General features: G+C 45.3%; 2 long non-coding RNA genes and 1 pseudogene across 4 annotated transcripts; 2 read left to right on the top strand and 1 right to left on the bottom strand.

Annotated features, from left to right (window-relative positions):
- Nucleotides 1–203: 203 nt before the first annotated feature.
- LOC121083355 lies at nucleotides 204–22,593 on the bottom strand. Its single transcript, XR_005826321.1, has 3 exons — nucleotides 22,256–22,593; nucleotides 18,146–18,150; nucleotides 204–214 (listed from the first exon to the last, which is right to left on the bottom strand). It is a non-coding gene; the product is annotated as an uncharacterized LOC121083355 (long non-coding RNA).
- LOC121083353 lies at nucleotides 8,758–13,262 on the top strand (annotated as a pseudogene).
- Nucleotides 16,426–22,255, top strand: LOC121083354. Of its 3 annotated transcripts, none has more exons than XR_005826318.1 (4): nucleotides 16,426–16,667; nucleotides 17,353–17,457; nucleotides 20,141–20,266; nucleotides 22,197–22,255. It is a non-coding gene; the product is annotated as an uncharacterized LOC121083354 (long non-coding RNA). The 3 variants fall into 3 exon arrangements; XR_005826319.1 differs by having other exon boundaries at nucleotides 16,427–16,622; XR_005826320.1 differs by lacking the exon at nucleotides 16,426–16,667 and adding an exon at nucleotides 16,826–17,205.
- Nucleotides 22,594–22,874: the final 281 nt, after the last annotated feature.

Raw genomic sequence — 22,874 nt, 5'->3', positions numbered from 1 at the left:
TTACTGGGACTTTTACTCCCTACTGCTCTTTCCACCTCTTTCCACATGGTCACCAACAATACTGCCAGGGCAGGCACGGAGCCTATCAAGCATGACTACATCACTGTAAGGTGAGTCAAAGACACGGGTGCCCAGGTGGCTTCTCCTAAGTCCTTACTGGTGAGGGGGGTAAGGCTGGAGGAAGGCATGGATCCTGTAACTATTGTTTGCATAGCTGGTGCTGAAAATGGGGAGTTGGCTTTTGTGACTATGGATGTCTGCTCTTTGAGCACTAAGAACTGCTATGAAGAGATGAGATTCACCTCAACGGGTGGTACAAAAACTGTGTTTGTACCATACGTAGAAGGATCCCTGATTGTTTTCCTAGCATTGTGATAACATAAGAAATACACAGTAGTGATCATTTGCCTGGCCAACCCCAGGGAGGAGAACTATAAGTAGGAGTGGAAGGGGAGGGAGATGACAACCCGCAGTCAGGCGAGGAGGTGGTGGGACCAGGTTAGCGGACATGATAGTTCCTGTCTTCGTGTTTAACAATCTAACGTAATGATCAGACTTTGGTGTATTTCTAGAATAATTGTAGGACATTATTTTCCAGATTAATAATACTTAGTGCTTACCCTGCAGTTTTCACTGCCAGAATTCTTTCCAGACATCCCTGCAGCATGTTTGTGGGGATAAATGTTACTGGCTTTTTAAAGGAGGGAATTAATTGTATTGTGCAGTGAGAACAATGAACTGGGACTGATGGATAATTTAAGATCTCCTTATTCCCATTTATACCTCAGATGATAGTTCACATCTTTTCTAAGGTGTGATTCCTAAGAGGTGGAGATGGGAGTTCCTGGGGCTCTCGGATCCTAGGAAAGTGTTTAAACTACACTGAATACTGTTAAAAATGAAGTCTCAGTGAAGGCTTTGTGAAGCTAGACTTTGTTTTCTTTTGCTGTTTTTACAGTTATCTGTGAATGAAATGGGATGCTTGTGGTTTAGGTTGTCAGGAACCCTTCTCTGACACTAAAAGTTTGGTTTTCTTTTTGTATCAGTGAGAAGGGAAAAAGAACACCCCACCCTTCGCTGGCTCCAAGCCAACTCTTTTCAGCATTTTCACTTCTAAAAGAAAAAAAAAATATTGGCACTGGAAATGGCACCTGAGGCACGAGAGGACTAGCTGCTTTTGAAAACCTTATTCTCCCTTTTTAGATGCAAATTTGATGATGAACCACACAATACTGTTTGAGAAACACTGGGCTTTCAGATAGAGGCCTTTGATTAAGCTTGTTACATCTCACTACTGCTCCTTGCTTCATTTTTATTCTACTCCCCTCCCCCTGCTTTCTCATTCTTAGTAGTGTTTTTTTCATGATCTTGTTTTAAAATTTTCCAGATGAAAAGACTTTCTGGGTCTATCCTGGATTCCTGCATTAGCTCAGTTTTGCTGCAACAAAGGCAGATTTGTGAATCTCTTGCTCCTTTGCTCTCTCTTCTCTTTTTGTGCAGCCTTGTACAATGGAGAAATGTCTTTTAGATCTTTTCTGCTGAATGTTTTATTTAAATTATGAGGGCTTGGGTAATTTTTAGCTAATCCAGTATATTTATGTTCATGACCTTTTTATGTGTCTCATCTTTCATTTGAATAAAACAAAGCAATTTAAAAAATATAATAACATTGCATAATATTATAGTAATGTTATTAATATTGCTATTATATTGATAATATATGTTTTCATTAAATGGGGGTGTCAGATAATTGAAATTAACTGTGGTCACATCTTATTGCAGTGACTTTTTTACTAACTGTTCAGCTACCATTTTCTCTTAATTTTTTTTTGGTATTATTTCTTTTTGAAACTAAACACTACTGTTTTAAAAGACAAATGTTATCATTGCTTCCATGTATTAATAGCAATGTTCAAACACTGACATCTTTCAAAGGTCACATCTACATTATCAAGCAATTGAGGCACAATAGGAGGGGGATCAAGTTTTTAAAGCAATGAGTATTGAGAGCCCCATAACTAGACTGTATGTGGTTTAGGAGATTCACTTCGAACTAGAGCTAGTCTTGTCTCCTGGACTGAAATGTCACCTTGTTGCTTGAGCTTCAAAGATGCTTGAAGAAAAGCTCCATTACAAACCCTTGCCCTCTGGCCTGGGGAATGCTCACTAGGTAAAATGAGAGCATCGGTGCTGACTGCACAGCACTGCCCCTGCCACTGCTGCTGCGTAAGATGGGAGACCAATGCTCAAAAAACCCAAGGAAAATGGAAAGTCAAGATAACTGCTAGCAAATATCCACAGACCCAAATTCTGGCTTGCTGTACACACACACATCAAAGTGTCTGAGGATCATGTGGTTCTGGTAGGAAGTTTTCTGCTCTGATTTGGGCTCTGGTCGACCCTGGTGAACAACAAAGATGTTGCAATGGAAGGTCAAAGAGCGTTCTGGGATGGGATCCTCCATCCAGCAGTGTGCCACAGCACATTTGTTCATGCCTGTGCCTTGGTCTGGAAGTGTCAAGGTCACATAGTTTTAATCCAGCCCTGCTCACAGTCACAAGCAGAACTGTAGCGAGGCAGAATATTTTAATATCACATTTGCTGTGTGTGCAATAATGTGGTCTTGTCTGTCCAGAAGCTGCTCATCCAGTGAGGCAGGCATCACCCTTTCAACTGAATCGCTTATGTCTAGTCATATTTCACAATTTTAAACTTCCATGCAGAAAGATAATAATCCTGAATATGAAACCCTAGGTAATCAAATTACACTAAAATACAGCGTGCCATTTATACAGAACTGTTATCACTCTTTTTCATACAGGATTTAGGATCTTAATTGGCAAAAACTTGCATTGAAACCATGGGGACTACTTATGAAGAAGAGATTTCAAAGTCATTCTTAGTGTCATTTGGTACCAGGTAGCATGCTGCCATGCTTTGAAGATGATCAAGTTTTCTTAGGATAAAAAACTCCACAAGGTTTTGCTTGGTCAACAGAATGTCTGACTCAATAGCTGTGGCTGAAAACACAGCCACGTGTTGCAGTAGCTTTTAAACTGTGTTTGCAAGAAGTTGACAAATAACTTCAAAGACTTTTCTAGGCTTAACTACTTCTCAAGTGTGACAAAATAGAATGAGTCAGAGTAGAAGAGGAATTCAGCTGGGAAGCTCTAGGTAAAAATGTTTACTGCTGTTAGAAATGGCAAACATTTAACCTTCAAAGCAGCAAAATATTTTTCTATTTTGCAACAGCTTTGTTACTAGCAGCTAGCTTTTTATTTTAAATTCCTATCAGCAACGTTAGAGCTTAGTGTGGTTTCTACAGAGCAGTTAAACCACAGTTCCCCAATTTGTGTATACAGCTCCAAGAAGTCTGTGTGGTCCTCAGTCCATGGAGCTATCTGCTGGGCTGGTTTACCACTGAAGCAGACAAAACCAAGTGTGTTCCCTCTGGAAGATCTGCAGGCATCTGGTAACGCTACTCGAACTTCATCATGTTGTACCTCCCCATGCGTTTGTGGAGTTTTTCCCAAGTCAGAGTGAACAAAAATGCTTGACAAAACCCTACTAGTGCAGAGTAGCTGATCATGATCATGCCATGTGTCTTACGGTGGAAATGAGGCAAACTGGAGCTGATGGGGGTTACTGCCAGGCTGGTTTTTCTTTTCTAGAAGAGAAATGAGACATTAAAAAGGAGAAATTCCTCACCAGCATGCAGGTCTGAGGATGCTGGGCTTCTAACTGTGGTCCTGACAGTGAGGTGACTCACTGTACAGCAACACATTGCATCTTACTTGTAAGCTTACTACACCAAAATTTTCTAGAAGGCTGCTAGATTCTTCAAAGAAGGCACAGCTATAATTATTTTCAGTAGTGACTATGATATCTAACTAAAATGTATTTCTGTGCTATCTCCCACATTGCGAGGGATTTGAAGACAGATAGCAATAGCAAGACATTTGGATCTCTAATTTGCAAAAAATCTAAAATATACCTTAAAAACAGGTTTTCTCATGCTCTAGATATAAATTCTGCTTAGATTTCTGAACTAGTGGACTATACACAACATGTAAATGTTTTAGTCTCACGTATTTAGTCTCCACAGAGGTGGGTATAACACGAAAATTAACTTACAGAGGCAGTATTATTCATAGAAACATTTCAGGCTACTTTCCTCTCATTTTGAATCGATCTAATCCTTATTTGCTGTAAGATGACAGATAGGAAACATTACAATACTGCATTTCCATCATGGTATATACCATCACAACTTACTGTGGATTTCAGTAATAGTTTTCTTCAATATGCAGCATAGAGCTTTAGCTGATGGTGTGTTGATGAATATAGAGAGCCTTGTTTTGATTTCATGCTAAATAATTCAGCAGATTTGTTCCCATGTGACAAGTCTTAAAATGGATGTCACTGCAGTGCAGCTGAATGTCACACTGAAGTTTCACTGCGAGACTGCAACAACCCAAAAGTAACTAGCCAACTCTTGCTATTAATCTTCACAAGGAAAACATGTATATTTTATTTTCAGATTTGTCACTACTTGCCTTGAAAAGGCTTCCATGTTGAGTTGTTCTGAAACATTTCATAAACCCTGAATTAAAGCCAACATTTTTGTTGAGTTTACCATATGCAGGATCAGGCCTGGCATCACCAATGTAGTTGGCTAGGCTTTGGAATTGGAATGGCTTAGCATCACATCTTCAAGCAATGGAAATGAAAACTTGACTAGACAAGGGCTCCTCCAAAGTCATATATCAATGCTGAAATTTAAGTTCCCGAAGGAAAATAGGAACTGCCATTGCAGCTGATACGATCAAATATATTGAGTGAATCAGAATTCCAAGGAAGTCAATTGAGCTCTCCCACTGACTTTCATGGGTCCCAAATCTCTTACGTTGTTTGCAAAAATGCCTAAGTAAACAAAATCACTAACAGAAGGGCTTTTAGACCACTGTGAATCCTTTGAATGCTTAATTAAGGCAGGCCAGGGATTATGCTCATTTTAGGTAGTTTGTTGTATCGGATGAGCTCTGGATTGATTCTAGGTACAGCTCATGGCCTCAGAGGATTTGACTGTCCCTTGGCATTGTATTTCTACATTTGTTGGCAGTTTTCTACTGTGGTAGAAGAATTTTCCCAGATTCTCATTTCGTGACTAAAATCAGTGTTATTTGTCAAGGACAGGTGCTATGTTTATTGCCCTAAAAAGTTTTTTTGCTACTATTGTCTACCATTATTTTGCAGACAGTACTAAATTAGAAAGCAGGGTTAAGATCTTGGCTTGTACAACTTCAACGCAGAGAGGCCCTGGAGCGAGCCAACGGAAATCTTGGGAAGTTCAGCAAGGACAAAAAGCAAGTTCTACATACAGAGCAGAAAACTGCCATGCACTGGTACAGGCTGGGAACTGGCTGGCTGATAAACAACCGGGCTGGAAAGGACCTGGGGGCTACGTGAACATCAAGCTGAGTGTGAGCTCGCCTCAAAAATAAAGGAAGTCACTTGCTGGGCCACATGAGAAGCACGTCCAGCAAACAGGAAAGTAATTATTCCCCCCCCATTGGTGAAGGAGCACCTGGAATACTGTCTCCAGTTCCCAGCCTCCCAGTTCAAAAAGAATGTTGAGAACATGGTTCAGCAGAAGGCTACCAAGATGATGAGAGATCCTACAGCACACAAGGGGAGAGGTTAAGGGAGGTGGTCTTGTTTAGTCATGTGAAGAGGAGGCGATGGGATCATTTAATGGGAGCCAGCCACTACCTGAAGGTAAGTTATGAAAATGATGGAGCCACTCTCTTTGGATATAACAAGGGACAACCACCAGAAATTCCAGGTTGGGAGGTTCAGGGTTGGACATTAGAAAAAATTCTTCTCCGAGAGGGTAACATAGCACTGGAACAGGCTGCCAGAGGTGATGTGGAGTCTCTCTCCTTGAACATTTTCAACATCCTAGTGCTAGTCCAGCCACCACCTTGGCCAGTGCTGGCAGTGATGCTCTTCTGAGTGGGAGGGTGGATTAGTGACTCCCAGAGACCCCTTCCAACCAAGGCGGTATGTTGGAGCAGGGGAAGTATGATACTGGCTATGACCACAACTGTTGGTGTTTCTTATATTTCATGAGTGCTTACAACATGGACAATGGAAATCTGCAAGCACTTTTATGTGCAATTAATAACTTTATAGATGCACGCTACCTAGCTCCTAACCTAACACCAACGTCACACACAACCGTTCTTCATTTTGCGGAGTAAATAGGCTTGAACCACTTCTTTTTCCTAATATAGAGACAAGGTCTTGGTCTATGTGGTATGTGAAAGCTGTGCTACAATCCAAATGGGCAGTGAGAACTTAGGCCTGGTGTAACTCCACTGCCTTCAGTAGATCCATGTGAGAGGACCTTGGATTTATGGCTGTTGGATATGAAAATGCGTAGGTCAGAGCTGGAAACTCTCCAGTTCTGTACAAACAGTCTCTGAACTGTGTGAATCAATGATCTCTCAGTTCACTGAAGCAAATGACAGGGGGCGGGGGGGGGGGGGTAAGTTTTGAGCTGATCCGATACACTTTTCCACACACAGAGCTGGAAAAAGTAATTTTCTGGCATCCACAGGGTTCTGTAGCTTTTAAATGGGTGTGACATTTTATTGTAAATGTATATATTTCTAAGAAAGTTTTAAAAGGACAAAAAATTCCTCTAATTTCTTTACTTTTAGTTTTCCACATTGTAGATCCTTTTAGAGGTGCTTGACACTGAATTTGACAGGAATTCAAAGCTACTGTGGCTGATGTAACTTTTTTTTTTTCTTTATTCAAAGCTTCTCTCAACTTCATTGTCTAAATTGCAACTGTTTTAAAAGAAAACCCTCTGCATCTTCCAAAGTACTTCCCCGCAAGGGCACAGAATACAGCACATAAACCATAGTTCAGCTCCTGTGGGAAAACCCTTTTGCTGGAGTTTAAGCCCTCTGACTGTTCCAGGTGTGGGCGGGGAGAAAAAAGCGAGAAGGGCTCAGAGGAAGCAGCGGGGCAGCCCTGCGCCTCCCAGGGTAGGGAGATGTGAGGCTGGGTCGGCCTTCGTGGCAGGGCTGTCCTCCACCGGTGGTCCCTTGCCTCACGCGCCTACCTGCGCACATGTAGGGGGTCTGCGCGGCCGGGTGTCGGTGCCGGTGCCGGGGGGCCGGCTGCTGCGGGGGGCTGCGGGCAGCTCCCCCCGGCCGGCAGAGCCGCTGCCCCCCGGCTCCAGGCCGGGCCCGCCGCTGGCCGAGGCCGAGCCCCGCAGCCGCGGGGGCAGCGCCGCGGGGAGAAGGGGCTGAGAAGGGGAAAAACCCACGCGGGGGGGAACAGCGGCGGCAGCGAGGGGGGCCGGGAGGGGCGAGCAGCAGCCCCGCAGCCCCCCGGGGGCAGGGCCGGGCCGGGCCGGAGGAGGCCGGGGGGGCTCCGGGCGCCGCAGCAGAGGCTCCCCGGCAGCCCGCGGGGAAGGGCAGGGCAGGGCAGGGCAGGGCAGCCCCCGGCGGGGCAGGCTGTGCCCCTCAGCCCACGGAGCCCGCGGGGGAGCAGCTCCCCCCCGCAGCCCGGGGCAGGGGGTGCCCGCAGGGGGCTGTGACCCGCGGGGGCCGCGCCGGAGCCGGCTCCGGGCAGGGGCCCGTGGCCCCGCGGGGAGGAGCCCGGGCCGGGGCCGGGCTGCGGGCAGGGCCGGTGCCCCCGGGGGGGCTGGAGCCGGCTGGGCCTGAGGGGCTGCGCCCCGCGGGGGGCCCCGCCGGGACAGGCCGTGAGGAGCCGCAGCCCCGGGAAGGCCCCGCGCTGCAGAAGCCCGTGCAGGGCTGTCTCCCGTGGGAGGGCCCCGCACCGGGGCAGGGGCAGAGTGCGAGGGGGAAGGAGCAGCAGAGACAGCGGGTGATGCGCTCACCGCAGCCCCGTTCCTGCCCCCTTGCACCGCTCGGGATGAGAGGAGTGAGACAATATGGGAGTGAAGTAGAATTGAGCTCGGGGAAAAAGGGAGGAGTGCGGGGAAGGTGTTTTAAGGTTTGGGTTTGACTTCTCATTATCCTACTGTGATTTGAATGTTAATACATTAAACTAATTTCCCCAGGCGGAGCCGATTTTGCCTGTGACGGCAATTGCTGAGCGACCCCTCCCTGTCCGCATCCCGACCCACGGGCCGTTCTTTACGTTTTCCCTCCCCTGCCCAGCCGAAGCGGCGCCAGCCCGCCACAGCCCGCAGGGTGCGGGTGCCCCGCTACCCCATGCGAGCCATCCCCACGACCCTTCTTCTGTTCCCTGGGGTCTGGCCCCTAGCCGGGGGGGGGGGGGGGGGGGGGGGGGCTTCCCCAGTGCAGGCACACGGGTTCCCTCTGCAGCTCCGAGTCGGGGACGACCAACCGAGCGGCCCGGAGAGCGCGGGCTGCCGTTGCCCGGACCTGCTGGCGGCCCCCTGGGCTAGCCCCCGGGCTGCCATTGCCCATATGCTGCCCGCGGCCCCTCAACGCCCCGCGGCGGCAGCCACCCGGGGACGGACGGACGAGGCCCCGCGGCGCGGCCGGCAGCCTCAGGGCGGCTCTCCCCGCTGGCCAAGCGGCCGCGGGCCGGCGGGGGCGCGGCAGGGCGGTGCCCCGGGGCGGGCCGGCGCGGCCGGGAGGGGCGGCGGCGGCGGCACCTCCCCGCTTGCCGGGGCCGGGGGCGGAGAGGCGGCGGCGGCGGCTGCCGCAGCCCCGGCCGCAGCATGCGCTGGCCGACCCCGGCCCCGCGGCTGCCCCACGGCGGCCACGAAGGGCAGAGCGGCGGCAGCGGGAGGCGCGGATGGAGTCGGTGCCGCGCCGCTGCCCCGCCGGCCGGCCCGCCTGCCCGCGGCGGTGGCGCCGGCGGCTGCGCGGGCGGCGGTGGGCGCTGGCGGGCGCTGGCGGCCGGGCTGCTGGGCGCCGCCGCCGCCCTGGCCCTCTACGCCCGCCTGCCGGAGCCGGCGGCGGCGGCGGGAGGCCGGCCGGGCGGCGAGGTGACCGTGCTGCTGTGGTGGGAGCCCTTCGGCCGCCCGCGGCGCACGGCCGACTGCCGGCGGCGCTACAACATCACGGGCTGCCGCCTGAGCGCCGACCGGAGCCGCCTGGGCGAGGCGCAGGCGGTGCTGTTCCACCACCGCGACCTGGCGCTGCACGGCGCCGAGGGGCTGCCCCGCGGGCCCCCGCCGCGCCCCCCGCGGCAGCTCTGGGTCTGGATGAACTTCGAGTCGCCCTCGCACTCGCCCGGCCTGCGGGGGCTGGCCGGCCTCTTCAACTGGACCATGTCCTACCGGCGGGACTCTGACATCTTTGTGCCCTACGGGTACCTGTACGCCCCGCCGGTGCCCCGGCCCTTCGTGCTGCCCCGCAAGACACGGCTGGTGGCCTGGGTCATCAGCAACTGGAACGAGGAGCACGCCCGGGGTGCGCTACTACCGCCAGCTGAAGGAGCACCTGGCCATCGACGTGTACGGGGCGTGGGGGCTGGCGCTGGCCGAGGGCGGCGTGGTGGAGACCGTCTCGGCCTATAAGTTCTACCTGGCCTTTGAGAACTCCCAGCACACCGACTACATCACTGAGAAGCTTTGGAGAAATGCCTTCGCTGCCAGCACTGTGCCCATCGTCCTGGGGCCCCACAGGGCCAACTACGAGCGCTTCATCCCCCCCGACTCCTTCATCCATGTCGACGACTTCCCCAGCCCCTGGCTGCTGGCCACCTACCTGAAATTCCTCGATAAAAACAAAACCAACTACAGGAGGTATTTTGCCTGGAGGAAGAAGTACGAGGTCCACGTCACCTCATTCTGGGACGAGCACTTCTGCAAGGTTTGCGAGGCCGTGAGGGCAGCCGGGAACCAAATCAAGACTGTACAAAATCTGGCTGGCTGGTTTGAAAGCTGATGCTCCTGGCAGTGAGGCTGGGCTGGGCTGTCTGGGGAGGGATGGGGCTGGCAGGGGTGGGTGGCCGAGGTGGGACGCAGCAGGCTGTTGTCAGCCAGTGAGGCGCACAGGTATGGGTGAAGAAGCCGTGAAAAGCCTACAAAAGAATGGTTTTCCTTAAAGTGCAAAATTAGGAGAGTACAAAGAAACATCTGGCAAGATGATTCTTCAAGAGCAAAGATAAATTTCCAGAGGTTGAACAGATCTGTAAAGGTTTCAGTTGTGCACAGCTCAACAAAAAGCCGATGCCAAGTTCTTCAGCTGTACAGCTGAAACCAATTTTGTTGGCTATGACAGCTTCCTGGACCACAAAACTTTCTTCTGCTTACAGGGGATACATCATCAGCCCTGGCTTTCCGTACTCTGAAGACGAAAGTGAATATTTTTGACAGTGATTTTTATGCATGTGAAAACTCTTTGCAGACAAATTCTGAGCCGCAAATGTTGAACGTAAGAATGTAATGATACAGTAGCACTTTTTAGCGATGTTTGAAATGGCAGCAGCCAACTAATAATGCTTTGAGCCAAATAATAATTCCGTTTAGGAAAAAGTGCATGGAGGGGAGTGGATCCAAGTGGAACAAACTGCTCAGATGATGCAGAGTATTACTTCCACTGCCTACCAAAACCATAGGCACATTTATCCTGTATAAAAGTGAAGAACTTTTAAGTATGGGAAAAGATAGATTGTAGAAAAGAAGTTAGAACATTGCCACCCTCCTTCATTCAGGAATTAGAAAATGTTTACAGGAATCTGCTTGTTTTTCTTCGCAAAATTACTGCCGTATAGGAAAAAGCAGGGAAAGGCTCACAAGTACAGAGTTTTTATTACTATATTGAACATGTATACAGAGAGGCTAACTTAATTCTTTAGTATCATGAGACAGTCCTGTTGTTTAGTGATGGTTTTGGTTTATGGCACACGTTTTTAAAAATTCTGCTGGGTGACAGACTACTCAGAATGCCACTTTGATGTTTGTAAACCAGTAATTACCCACCCCCCGCTGGCTAAACTCAAGTCCCAAATCACTGACTTCCAAAAAGGCTAGTAAGATCTAAGAACAAGATCTGCTGGTAAAATACAGAACGTGTGTGTGAGGAGAGAGTATCAAAAGGGCAAAAAATTACTATTCTTTTTCCTTGACTTTGAGGGGGGGTTTCTGGCTCAGTTTTTCAGTCGTTAAATAGGTTCCTAAGATAAAAATTCCTTCTCTTAGTGCTTATCGGGAACATTTATGGTAGTTATTCCCTTTTAGACTGCCATTCTGCCAGAGTCTTCCTAATAGTCAGTGTACAGTTACTTTTTGTTTATGTGTGATCTTGCTTGGTGAAATCCATCAAGAAACTTCAGTCGTGATTACACAGCCTCAGGAAGCTGAGCCCTCCCTGCCCTTTGCAACTATAAGGTTTGGTGGCAAAAAATGATAACCCACAAGAGTCCTGCACAAATGATTAAGGGATTCATCCAGCTTCTATTTAAGGAGCTGGATAATCCATGGAGTTAGCCAGAGGCTTCACTTGAAGTAAAATCATGGGCACAGAACAGGGGGGAAAAGGGAAAGTCAGTTACGAATAAAAGGTGGGCATCAGAAGAGGTGAGTTTATTGGCATTTGTGAGTCATATATAGATTAGAAGAGGATTAGACTTGACTTGAGCGGTACAGGTTGTCAGGTAGTTGCTTTTAAGATTTATGAGCTGGCAGCCTACTGTAATTTATTTTAAATTTTATGTTCCCCATGATTAGGTAAGCATAGAGCCAAGGATTGTTGCAAAAAACCTAATAATAAAGAAGTTCATTAATAATGCACACAGATTTACCAGATCGGATCTTGCTGGCCCCTATGTTTATTCACTTCAGTTTTTGTGCAAGGAAGGATGGCTGAAAGTACTTCAGGAACCTTTCTGTTGTTAGTGCCAGAGTTGCTGTAGATTTTGTTAGGAAAGGAGAGAAGGCAGTCAATGCAATGTGGAGTGTAGTAGGGCTGGTCCCTAATGGTGCATTTTCACTTGAACTGGTCTTAAGTGATTGTTTAAAGCAAAAGCATGTTCTTCTTGGTGTGCCTATCTTGTTTCTCTACCAGGGCTACTACTCCCTTAAAATTGGTTTTGATAATCTTACAAATCTAATTTAAGTATAGCATTAATAGCTACACTTAATAGCTAAGTGTCAGGATGATAGAATCTGTCTCGCTTTGAATTAGCCTTTTTTTCAGGTCAGTTTTTATTGCAGTTCATGTAAATGTATACAAACCTCTGATCTTAAAAGTGGTGGAATAATATTTAAGATTGTACTACTTTTTATCACTCTTGCTGAAACTAGTGCATTTTTTTCAGTCCTTCTAAATTTTTTAGCATTTTCTGAAAGTTTCCAGACACACAGTTCTGTGTGATGCCACAGGCAGAAGATCAGGCTACGGGAGCACGGGAATTTCCACGGATGGCAGCTGATACTTTTTTTTTTCAGCCTCTCTAAGAAAAGCAGTTGAAATCTTTGATGAGCTAGTGTTTTGTAAAATTCAGAGAAGAGCTATGCAATAATTAAACCATCATGTTTGAATAAGATGATCACATTGTGCTATATTTGTAAGTTACATATTGAGTATTTTCAAGAGTTGTATAATGAAAACTGCAATCTTGCAATAATTATTGCAGAGTACTTGTGTTGGGAGAAAAGCAGCCTTTTCTAGTTTCAGCATTCTTACATGCGCGTTGCACGCTTTTCCCTTTAGATTTGGAAGGAATTCAGTCTTGGTCTACAGCTGCTGAAGCTGGTAATACAGCACCTCTGTAAATCTGCTTTGCTTCTTGGCTCATCCACTCCACTGGCTAATAGCTAGTGTAGGCTAAGAACTGGTTTTTGTAATTCACTTTGTAGAGCTGAAGTTTAATGATGAATAAAACATTTGCTTGAGCAAATTGGTTTGTAGATCAGGTACCAGACTCCACAAAATGTTGCGGGTGACATATATAATCCATCTGTAAAAATTAAGCAAAGTTATTTTCTATTTTAAGTAGAAGAGTCTTTCTGAATATGCTTTGAAAAAGTGTTTTATTCCATGCCTTAAAATATTGGGGTGGAGGGAAAAAAAGGAAGATAATTTTCTTCTGTTTTTTATAAGGAGAAGAAGTAACGTTACTTTGTGATTATGGTGTAAACAGAATAGAGAAGTATGTGATCCTTTAAGTTACATATTGTATCTCAGGGAATTTTATACTGTAAAGTCTCTTGTTCTTCCTAGAATGAAGTAACTTTGTATATGTATTAATTATTTAGATTGACACTCCATAAATTAAAGAAAGGCAGTAGCACAAAATGACCCTATTTTTAAATTTTGTTTTCCATGTTATGAAAGCTGTAGAAAACTATTTTTTAAAGAGAATTAATTTATTTTCATGTTTGTTTAATCAATAGAAGTGACTGATTGTTCTCAAAGTAGTCAGACTGTCTGAGGTTAGAAATGAAACCTGGTTGTGCAAGGAGAAAAATATTTTTATAGGAGAGGCAGTGCTGAGTTATTTTCCGTATCAAAAGGAGCATTTATTGAAGCTGGATGTCTGCTGGAAAAATGTCATTCCAAACAACACCAAAACCAAGCTTTCTCTTGACCAACAGAATTTGAATGTGGTTGGATTCTTTTTCCCCCTCAAATTTCAAAATGAAAGTGAGATTGTGGTTATTTTGATGCTCGATGCGGAGTGCTACGGAGTGCACTTCTTGCAACTCTGCTCAGTGGCCTCACACATACTTAGAAGTGTTACTGCTGTTATTCGAGGTATTCAGAAACTGTCAGTAATTTCAGTGAGTTTCCATTTTGTTAGTGCAGCTTCCGAGGGGCCTTTGTAATTGCCCTGTACTGTCAAAGCAGGAGGGAAAACTGGAATATTTACTTGATGTGAAAGAATTCTGGCTTGGTTATGCAGTTTATTACAGCCCACTTGAAAATTATTTTTTGAGAAATTTTAACTTTTTTAAAGCTGCATGAAAGCTCAGAATGAATGTAACTTATTTGAGTGATACACAAAATGTTTAGTGATTCTCATGTAAGGCTTATTATAAAATAAAATATTTAGCCCTAAGTATTTTTGTTGTCATATTTTTAACTGAAAGCTCAATTATTAATGCAATTGCTTGTTCATAAATCAGAAGTATTATTCATAGGAAGATAAAGTAGTTTTGGTGAGGTTTTTTTCTGGTACTTTCAAGCAAATTACTTTCCATGAAGATCGTATTTACTTTTTGCTTGTAAATTAAGTTGAGGAGTAAAGTTTTAATGTCATGGATAGGGCATTAGAACAAAGGAACCTCAGCTGTGTGAGGATAAACAGCCAACATAATGTTGTGTCTGATGTAGTTACAGCTAATTTAGTGCAGGACGCACTTGGCAGTGTTCCACTTCTGAATCCCCAAAGAGAATCCCTCATTCCAGCTCAAATATTCAGCATAGTTTAAAAACTTTACTGGTATTTTCCCTCAAAATTCCTTAATTTCCAGGCCATTCTTTTATTTGCTTATTTGATGCCTTTTTAATTTGCAATAGCCTGTGTTACTAATCCCAGGCATTCACATCTGAGCTGGACTTCTGAATGTGGCTGCCATTGTTTAACCAAACTTAAGGTGGTGGGGGTGGGTTTGTTGGGTTGTTTCTTAAGATTTTGAGGCCTTCAGCACACACTTGAGTGCAGCTTCTCTGCAGTCATGCCAGCTAGAATCTCACTGGTTTGCAGTGAAGACTTGGGGCCCTTAACCTGAAGCACACTAGGCAGCTCTTAGCGCCAAGTACTGTTTGGTTTAGCTTAGCAGAAAAATGTTAATTAATGGTATAAATTTTCATAAGAGACATATTTTGCTGCTTCTGCTTGTCAGTTCAGCCTTTCTGCTAGCAAGTGGAAAATTCTATGATTTTTAGAATTGGTGTGAGAGTTTAATTTACCTGTGTTACTGTTCACATCATCTGTACTAGTCTGCATCTCTCAATCTTTCAACTTCTTTTGGAGAATCAGCATCTCTGGATTATTCAGCTATTTGTGAAAGGTCCAGTAAAATATGTACTTCCTGTCTTTTTTTTTTTTTCTTTCTACCGCCTCAGTTCAAGTGTAAATTTTTTGCCAAAAATGACTACTAAATGCAAGTAACTAACAGGTAAGGGTTTTTAAGTATCATTACAGTACATCTCAAAACAATTACTCTGAGCAGGTAGATATTTTTTCATCAATAGTGGTTTAGAAGGATACTGGTAGAACTTCAGCAGTGCTGTCAGCCCAGTAGATGATCTGTATTGCGTGGGAATTAGCATACTAAAGGTTTCCCATGGTAATGGCATGCGGCATGGTTTTGAGCTTCATGCCATCTGTAATTCAGAGGGGAGAAACTTGCTTCTCCCTGTTAATCAACTGAATGTAAAACCTGAAGTAGTGTAAATCCATACGAGGGCTGTAACAAAACACTTTGTTGCCCCATGCAGACACCTTAGTGATTCCAAGCTCCTTCCAGACACCACCGACAGAGCTGAAGTATATTTGCAACAGCAGCAGCAGGCTTGGGGTATGTTGGCCCACATTTGGTGCTCTGGTCAAGCAACTGTAGAGGGCACTTTCTAGAGGTCGGGTTAGGACTTCTGTTACAAAACAGAGAACTGCCTCCGACCTGTGAATGGTACAAGATGATTTTTAATGCTTACTGTTTTGAAAGTTTGGTTTCAGGACACCTGTGGAAGATGAATACACCTTGAAATGCATCAAGAAAAAATACAGAAATGGGTTACGTCATGCATTTGTGTAACTAAACTTGGTTTGTATTGTATAAAGTCTCACTACCATATGCAAAGTCTTGATTTCAAGGAAGCTACTGCGGGGCACAGCCGGCAGCCAGGGGAGCAGGACAGCTTCCCTGTGCACCTGTCGGCAGCATTCTCTGCTTTTTGTTTTTTGTTTTTTTTTTTTTTTTTGCCAGCCGCAGTTCTTTCTCAAAACTTTTAACAGTGGCAAAACAAGGGGAGTCAAGTCCACTTCAGTCCTATGAACAGCACCTCAATATGTCTCCTTTTATGAAAAGTGTTATTAAAACCAAGCTAGTACTTCTGAGTATTAGATCTACATGATCCATCCCGTTAAACCGGGCTCTTTTGTCTTTAGTTCTGTTAGTCTGCTGCCGCCTCCGGGGGGGGGACGACGAGGCGTCCTTTCTCCAGGCAGGCCAGTGGTGACACCCCACAGGGGTATAAAACGTTTTTGATGTTTGTGCCGGTTTCTGAGTGCAGTGACACTGACACAAACGAGGAGCTCCCGATGATACCTGGAGCCCTCACCCACCCTGTGACCCAAGCGGGCGTGAGGTGGCCGTGGCTCACTGTCCCCCGGGGATGGCGACCGGCCGCCCCCCGCCTCGGAGGCCGCTGCCGTTAACCCTGCCGGGTGGAAGGGGTAAAGCCCCCCAGCTGTGCCCGGGAGCGGCGGCCCCGGCCCGCCCGCGTCGGTACGAGGGGGCGGGGCGGCCCCGTCCGGCTCGGGGCCTGGGCGCAGGCCGCCCTCGCGCTGCCTCCCGCCGCCAGCGGGGCAGAGCCGCCCCGGCCCGCTCCCCTGGCAACGACCCGCCCGCCTCCTACCTGCCCGGGCGTCGGCGGCAGCCATGAGGGCGGCGAGCGAGGAGCAGCCGGTGGCGGCCGGAGGCGGGCAGCCCTGTGAGCGCGGCGGTGCCCCGGCCCGGCGGTGGGGCCCACCTCACTGTCCGTACCCCCCCCACCCCCGCGCTGCGTCCTCCCTTTCCCGCGCCGGCGTGTCCCCCCGGGGGGTCGGGCTTTGCGCGGCGGTCGCACGTCTCCCCCGGCAGGAGCACGGGCAGTGCCCGGGCAGGTGGTGGCTGCCCCGCCGCCGCGGGGGGGCCCTCGGGCCTCCTCAGCTCCTTGGAGAGTACCCTCAGCCAGGGCACCTCCTCGGAGGCCTCCGTGCGTGGCCGTGGCCCTGCCAGGGGTCGTTGGCCCGCTGAGGCACAGCATCCCGGGTGCCCAGGGGTGGCTCTGGCTCTTGTGTGGCGGCCCAGCTCGTCCCCTCGGCGCCTCACCGTGCTCCCGTCGTGAGATAGGGGGCAGCTGGGCCCGGGTTATGCCCTCGCTCCCTCCCCACGCTCTCATAGCGGGGAGCTGGGCCTGGCTCATCCCCACGCTCTCATAGCGGGGAGCTGGGCCTGGCTGATGCCCTCGCTCCCTCACCATGCTCTCGCCAAGAGGAATCACTCGATACGGGGGAGCAGGGCCTGACTGAATGGTACCGTGCATTTATAAATTATTTGACTTGAAGCGTGTTAAAGACAGAAGTAGAGCAGCATGAAATTATGTTACATTTGGCAAAGCAACGTTAACGTTCAGGGGATTTGAAATAACTGGTTCTTTTGTAATTTATCTTTACTAACAGGGGAAAAAATTGCGTATGTTGAGCCACCTAGGAGAGTTAAAGAAATAATTGAAGAAGATCTTTATTTCTGGAAAGAAGCATGCTGTACTAAACATCCAGCTGCAGGTAATCCTCCTTAGCAGCAAATAAGTGTTTGCCAGGGAAATGAAATATAAATTGTTTTGAAGAGTGTGGCAAACTGTTACTTTAAAAACCAGCCTAACACAGTTTGTAGTAGCCTGGGGAGCATATAGAAATGGAAGAATTACGTATAGTCTTTCTCACTTTTTTTTTCAGTCTAAAATTACAGCACCAATGAGAACATGGATAATTCTGTATGATCTGTCAGTTTAATAAAACAGTAACAAATGTCAAGCAGTAGGGAGGTTCTGCGACCTTTTTCTCTGAAAGAAGTGCTGTAGTTATTAGAATACTTTGTTCCCTTCTGCTGTTTGAAACTGAAGTTGGCGTTGAAAAGAAAGGGTTGAGGTAAGAATGACAAATGTAAATGAAAGACAGGAAAACAGTGAAAGCACTTAGAAAATCAGTCTGTTTAGACAGCTTAAAGGTTACGGAAAGACTTGGTTACAGTAGGCAAATGAGGACATGGAAGTCTTAGAGGGAACAAGGTGTTCACTCTATTCTGAGAACCAGAGGTAAAACCAAGGTAAGATCAGAGAAGAAATAATTAGCAGTTTTTAACAGAAAGATAACTTAATGCTGGAACAATTTAATAAATGTCACTTAGATTCAGCATTTGCAATACACAGTTTAAATACTGGCTCGTCTTGGTGCAGGAATGACTTGAAGCCACGTAGCCTATGCAAGACAAAACTTAAATCACGCTGGTGATCTCCTGCAGCCATAAGATATATTAATCTAATTGTAGAAAATCAATTTTCAGAAGTTTATAGTGTTTAAGGATCAGTCATCTGGTTGTCTATAAGGTCTTATTGCCTTTATCAGCCAAGCCATTGTATATTATTAGCCGCTTCTCTGTAGATTCCACTAAGTAAAGCTGTTTATTCCACAGCTTCCCTCATTAGTTTGTTCTAGTGGTTAGGGTATTTAAAAAAAAAAAAAAAGAAAAAAAAAAGCCTGATTAATAATTTGGGTTTGTGTGGTTCAGCTCCTTGCTTTTCTTGGATGTGTAATATGTATCCAGGATTTTCTTCCAGGGAAGGTATACATAAATTTTATTTTGGCTCTTTATGTACTCTGACCAGTTGTTTTGCCTCCTCTTTTAAAATGTGAATACCAAATCTGATCATGGAATTTCAGTATTTGTATTACTGGTAGCCTGTAGAGCGAGAGAATCATCTAATTTTAGAGCTGCCAGCACTAGGACCTTGAACTATTTGTCAACTGTTGCTGCTAAATCCGTGATGCTTTTGCTTCACAATACACAGTCCTCATTCTTCAGTGCCACATTCTCCAGTGCCACATTCTCTTCCATAGAGTAAAGCTATTCCTTGATGATGCATTTTGTTGGAATAAGTCCACCGCTATATCTCCTAATTATTACATCCTCCACAAATGTAGTAAGGGCATTTTTGCCTTTGTTTCAAAATTTGGAACATTTTGAAAAAAATCTGGTTTCTCTTATGTAGGATTAAGACCCAAGTCTAAACTCATTCAACGGTAATTTAAAACAGCTAGATCCACAGGCAAAAATGTACATAAGTTAGGTGATATAATCAGTATCCTATTGGATGTAAGACCATTTGAACCTGCAACTCCATTAGTGTGATTAAGCTCCTTAGGCAATTACAGCACACCTGCAAATGAATGACTTATGTAGGCTCTCTTTATCGTAAATGGAGAGAAAAAGGCACTTTGAAAAGACAGTTCTTCTGACTTGCCCTAGATACCTATCATTGCATGTGTCATGCTCTAAAAGTGCCTGTTCTTTTCCCATTGACTGTAAAGGGCTTCTGGATTAGTAGCTGAATTGCAGATGTTAACTTTGGTCTGCTCAGTTGGCTCATGAGTCTAAAGTTACTAGGAGCTGAACGCAACTGTATTTCACTGTATCCATCTGCCAATGGATCAAAAATGTCTGGAACATTTCAGTCTGAAATGGTATGTATGGCATAATGTTATATGCATAGAATAACAATACTATGTATAATAAGGTCAAACAGATGCTGGTGTACAGATTATTCAGCAAGTACCCAGTTCCTTTTTCATCTGTATGCATCTGGAAAATTAAGAGATACTCCCCAAGTGGCCTGGGCTCTGATAAACGACGGTTGTCAGATGGGATGGTTACTGATTTACACAGATTATTACTAAGTTTCTTCTTTTACATATATTGATGGTTAGTAAATTATAACCTTTCCACCAAATAAATTAGCTGTTTTGTTTTGCTGGCATTGGTTTTGTTTGGGTTTTTTGTTGTGTGTTTTTGGTTTGGGTTTTTTTTTGGGGGTGGGGTGGGCACAGGGGTGTTGTTCTGCTGTCTTTTTATGAAGGCATTTGGTATTTCAGTATGACCAGTAAATTATGCTGGATGCGCTGATGGTATTACTGCTGTTTCTTATACGTTATAAATCAGCTGCATCCTGCTTCAGTTAGGAGCCCAGCAGTCCTGAGCTGTTCTACAGACAGTAGAGAGCATCATATACCCTTAGCAATCTGAATTGCTCTGTGAAGATGCCAATATCATTAACTATGGAGGAAGATTATAGTGTTCTGCTTAACTACTTCTAATTACTGTACAGACCAAAGGGACTGTCTTTTTAAAAGTTGCATTAATTCTAGAACAAGTTGAAATAATCAGTTGTAATGATATTATTTTGACAAACAGTGGCTCTGGACGGGATTTGCAGTGTGAAAAAGAATTTTGCCACTGGAAGCCTGAAACCAGTGTCACAGAACAGAAACAGTTTACTTTTACAGCCTCAGTTCTACTCAAGGCATGCAGGAATGAAAAGTAAGAGTCAATAATAAGAAACTTTTACTAAACCACCTCATTTTAAAGTTACAGGGTATTATTATTTTATAATTCATAGACATCTTGTAGGATTGCAGATTACCTATATGGTCTTACGGTAATTGCTTCTGGGCATTTTTCTGCAGAGTTAACCTACTTCTTCCTTTAGTAAGTAGCCAGCAGATTTGAAATCTTTGCATAAGAAACCTGTTTAGGACTGCTGTGTTGGGTCACCTGATTTCATTTTCAGAAACCTTTTGTAAATGTGTGGAATAATCACTTGTTTCCTACTGATAGGTGGTGAGTGTTGGTTTCATGTACATAATGAACCTTACTGGCCTTTCTTAACATCCAACCTTAACAAATTAAAATGTTTGGGAAAGCCTCCTCCAACAGACCTCCTGAAAAGATACATATCTAGGTATCATTTCAGCTTTTGGAGTGTGGTCCACATCTGTGGAGTATGGCTTTTGTGGAGCAGACCTGTTCCTTAGGAGCTGGTAGATTTTTAGCATAGTCTTCTCGATGTGCTCATTTTCTTTCCGTGAAATGTATAAACTTTGTAGTGGAAGGTGAAAGCTTCCAACCCTAAGGAAACAGAGCTCATTAGTTTTGGAAGAGGATGGTTGTTAGTGCCATTGTTAGTTGCACGATATATGAACTCGGCATATTTTGCCATTAAATGAAGCTCCTTAACTCATTCTCAGGAGCTGTTGGTTTAAAAATATAGCTAGCTGCATGACTAGCACCTCTTTCTTCCTAACTTAAGCTTGTAAGCTTTAGAGATATCAGCATCTTAGTTACAACAGCAGTATCAATTGAGCGATTGCTAGTATAAGTAGCATTTAATGAGTACAGCCTTCTGCCATGCTGCCTGTACTCTAGAGTTACTACTTGTAGGAATATTTTGGTTATAGAGCAGGCCTAATCTGTGCAAGTACTAACTGCAGTCACTTCTGGTATGTACTTAAACCAAGAAAATTTTAGCCACACCATAGAAAATACAGCCAAAGAATGCCTCAGAGTTTTGCTACATAAATTTAAAAAAATAATATTTTTTTTAAAAAAATATCATTTTAAAATTCACGTACCCGAGGCTGCTAGTGAAAGCACACGGAGTATTCAAAGATCCTGATCTCCTCCATTTCCTGTTAAGATCTGTGAGGAAAGAACAGCTGTAAAACAAAGCAGTTTATTCAAATTTATTTAGGTGCTAAAATTTATAGGCTGTATTGGTTTTCCTTTGGGAATTTAGATACACCTTCATTCCCAGGGACTGCTGCTAGAGACAAGTGGTGCTCTCCTTACTAGCTATATATACTGCCTGTTTTCCAACAGAACAGCCAGGTATCATGAGAGAAGGGGTGACAGAAAAGATACAAGACAGGAGAAAAACTGAGAGCAATCTGGCTTCAGCTTCTCTACTCACCAAACAGTTTCCATTCACACACCTGCCTCGGTGTAAGGATCTGGGGAGGAAATGAGGTGGTAATATACTAACTGGGAGATGGAGAAGGTACAGGCTGTGGAAATGGGCCCAAAAGAAGAGGTGTTTCTAGAGAGGAGATGAGCCTACTGTGTTTAGTGCCAGAAGGAAAGGCATCAGCAAAAGGAAAAGCAGCAGCATAGGCAAGGGGAATGAAAGGAGAGAGATACAGAACAGAAGGTTGGGAATTCCTGAAGGGAACTGGAGAAGAGGAGAGAGAGGAGAACACAGTTCAGCAATGCAGAGATAGAAACTGTAAGAAATGAAGGGAAAAGATGTAGAAGAAATAAATAGAAGAGAGAGGGGAAAAAAATCCATGCATAAGTTAATGCATTTGATTTTGCTTCTCCCTTTTACTGTCTTCCCCTAGAAGTGATTAGTGATTTGGGGGGTTCACTGTGTGCTATCTCATCCATCCTTAGAACGGATCTTGTTTTTCTACAGATTGCTGAACTTCAGTGCTGTGAAGACCTGAGCCTGTTGTGATGTGTCAAATCAAACACTATTTCTTCGTTTGTTGTTGTTTTATTCATATCCTCATGCCACTTTTTAATCTGATGTTGTAGTAGCCAACTCTGATCCATATTTCAGCCAGTGATGAAGATGTCATAATCCAAAGATTACAAAATGTTCTTGCTGACAAAAATGTACTACTGTGAAACTTCACATTTTCATAGGCTTCTTTGTTGCAAAGTGATTCTAAGTTCTGGCAGAAGATTGTAATGTAATTGAAGAGATGCCTTTAAGTGCCTTAGGCCGAGTCCTTTCATTGAACTGAGCAGTTCAGAAGCCAGGAGTTTGTGGTTTGATATCTAGCCTGATTTAATAAAAGTTTAACATAAATAAACCTCTCTCTGTATGTCTCTACATATGTTAGAGTTACTAAGAACCACAGAGGCAGCATGGAACCTGAAACGGAACCCGTCATTTAACTCTCACCCTTAACCATTATTACGGTGAGGTAATACCAAGTGATCGTTACTTTGTTTTGTATTATCATACCACTTAGAAGGATCCACATTTTTTTCCTAGGTGCAGTATATAACCAGAACAAAAGATAGCTTTCCAAGGTCATTGGTGGTTGGAAGAGGTACCAGAGACAGGAGTGACATTTGCAGCTGC

Source organism: Falco naumanni, chromosome 2 (assembly GCF_017639655.2).
Source record: "Falco naumanni isolate bFalNau1 chromosome 2, bFalNau1.pat, whole genome shotgun sequence".
NCBI lineage: Eukaryota > Metazoa > Chordata > Aves > Falconiformes > Falconidae > Falco > Falco naumanni.
The sequence above is the reverse complement of the archived record's forward strand: the minus strand, read 5'-3'. Positions and strand labels throughout refer to the sequence as shown.